This window comes from Eptatretus burgeri, chromosome 15 (genome assembly GCF_056783735.1).
Source record: "Eptatretus burgeri isolate ZD-2024b chromosome 15, Ebu_testis_v1, whole genome shotgun sequence".
NCBI classification, from domain to species: domain Eukaryota; kingdom Metazoa; phylum Chordata; class Myxini; order Myxiniformes; family Myxinidae; genus Eptatretus; species Eptatretus burgeri.
The window spans coordinates 50,496,931-50,499,527 of NC_140975.1; the positions used below are offsets into that span (position 1 = coordinate 50,496,931).

At 45.9% G+C, this 2,597-nt stretch overlaps 1 long non-coding RNA gene across 1 annotated transcript; it reads right to left on the reverse strand.

The window, feature by feature from the left end:
• Nucleotides 1-227: 227 nt before the first annotated feature.
• LOC147012139 (uncharacterized) lies at nt 228-2,090 on the reverse strand. Its single transcript, XR_015052068.1, has 3 exons — nt 1,795-2,090; nt 612-1,125; nt 228-464 (listed from the first exon to the last, which is right to left on the reverse strand). It is a non-coding gene; the product is annotated as an uncharacterized LOC147012139 (long non-coding RNA).
• Nucleotides 2,091-2,597: the final 507 nt, after the last annotated feature.

Here is a 2,597-nt window from a genome sequence, read left to right on the forward strand (position 1 = left end):
GCTGGATAGCATGACGTGTCTTCACACCTGTTCTGCCCACATGGTGTTTCAGCGTGGCATTCACACCCGGTTGTTGAATTGCACAAACTCCCTTTAATAAAGGACATACTGTTTCGCTTTCTTGCAGTTTGAAAAACCACCTTAACATCACCAAGGAACGTGTCGGCTGTGCCGGGTAACATAATGTCCATCATGAATCACCGGACAGCTGCAGATACACTCCATGTTGTCGAGCCATCGGAATGTCAGCCATGCACCTGGTGGGCCATCTGATTTAGCTATCGGAATCCGTAACCCTTTCATCATTGGCACCATATTTATAAGCTCACTCTTTCTACCCTGCTTCTTTCGATTTGAAACCATTAATACCTTACCTTGTCACCGCTTCATCCGCACACCTGATGCAACTGCACATACTGCACTCGCATCGCTTGCGCACTTGAACCACCTTTCCAACTCTTATGCTGCAAATGAAAAAAAAGATAACATGCAGCATTATCATGCAGATGCAGGCAGTGGTATTCGTGAACTTACGCTAACTTTTCATTCATTTGTCGGTATATCACCTAATATGTACTTGCGAAGTGGCGGTCAAATGAATGAAAACTTACCATGATTTCACCTTCACCAGCTGAGGCAGCCCACAGTTGCCTGCACCTGCATTTCTGACACCAGCGCTACCTGTTTGGCAAATTGTGCAGCACTGTTTGGAATAATGTAACTAAGGGATGTAGATTTCATTTTCCTCTCCGACTGAAAGCAGCAGCAAATGAATCCTGTGAATGTTATTGTTTTTTTTTTCCCCATGGAATATAAATCGATGAAAAACCTTCAGACCAAGGTGTGTGCACAGTAGTACACCCGTTTATAAAATGACACCTTCACATCCTCGCTCTCTCTTTGCACGCCATCTGGCCGGCAGTGCTTGATCGCGACCACCCGCAACATGTAGGATGTGGGAAGGTGAGGTTTGCTCCACAAGGACCTCGCTGCATCTTCCTTGTGCTCATTGGATAATTAGTGTCGTGGGACCTTTCAGGAGCCAAGAGAGTGGACGAGGAGGAAGAATTGTTATGTTTGGATCTTCCAGTGGTTGTTTTGGCTCCACTGTATGCACTATGAGTACTGTAGGAGCATCACACAACGAAATATTTCATTTTGCTGACTCTGCTTGCGGAACTGTGCAAGTTTAATAAAAACAAATTACATGGGCAGAGGAAAACAACTGTGCAGGGTGTGGAGGGGCTTTAATCGTTTGCAAATGTCTTGAATATGGTATCTTTGGGTTCACGAACTTCATGAGCAATGGAAAAATCAAGATAGTCCAAACTTGGAGAGAGGGTAGGGTGAGGGAGTTAACGAACATAAGACATTATTCAGGATCGTCTCAACTCTGAACTGTCCAGCCAACGTTCGAATCTCGGCCGAGCTAGAAACTGTCATCTTGGTATTACACAGGCAGGGTGATTAATCAATGTGTGTTCCTTCCCTCGGATGGACGTTAAATTTGGCATCACATCTGTAGGGTGAGGGAGTAAACGAACATAAGACATTATTCAGGATCGTCTCAACTCTGAACTGTCCAGCCAGCGTTCAAATCTCGGCCGAGCTAGAAACTGTCATGTCGGTGTTACACAGGCAGGGTGATTAATCAATGTGTGTTTCTTCCCTCGGATGGATGTTAAATTTGGCGTCACATCTGCCGGCATTAGTATATCGATATTAAAGATCACACGGTGTCCGTCACAAAAAGTACACGAGCTATCATCGGCATTCTAAACAAATCACAAATACCTGCACTGACTTCCTGAGTCGGAGCAGTGACCCGACCAGGATTGTGGCCTAGTAACTGTTTCAGAAGCACCGACGCTCTGCATGGAGTACGGTACGTGATCATGCATGACCAGCGGAGTACTTTCCCTACAGACGATCTTGGAAACACGTTATTTCGACATATACCTTTATTTGGGCAGTGTATAGGTAACTGACAGCTGCCTCAATCGCTCCCGAAAACAAAAAAAAACAACCACGTGTTACGTGCATGAAACAAAACCATACCCACTGCTTATAATTCAAAATACTTCACTGTTCTGGAAAACGTGGGGACTGGAATGTTGTACTGTAAAGGGTGGGGGGGACTTGGAATACCCTCTTCCACCTGGAGCAGCATGACATGACACATTTATTTCGAGAAATTTTGGCTCCTCCATTCCCAACACCACCCCAAGGCCATCGGCAAAGTTAAAAACACCCCTATTGTAATGTACTCAATGGACAGGGACGAAGGCTCTGGTGGGAACAACAGGTGTAATTTGGATACAGGCACAGCACAGCACAGCACAGCACAGCACAGCATCGGAACATGGGCGGGTCACATGACTCTGCTAAACCACACCCCGGTGCACCTATGTATGCATACATTATCAGAAACTACTGATACATCTCACCAATGGGTCATGCTGATCCTATGCAGCAAGTCTGGATGTAATCGACCCAGAACTGTAGGAGTAGCGCCACACACACACACACACACACACACACACACACACACACACACACACACACACACACACACACACACACACACACACACACAC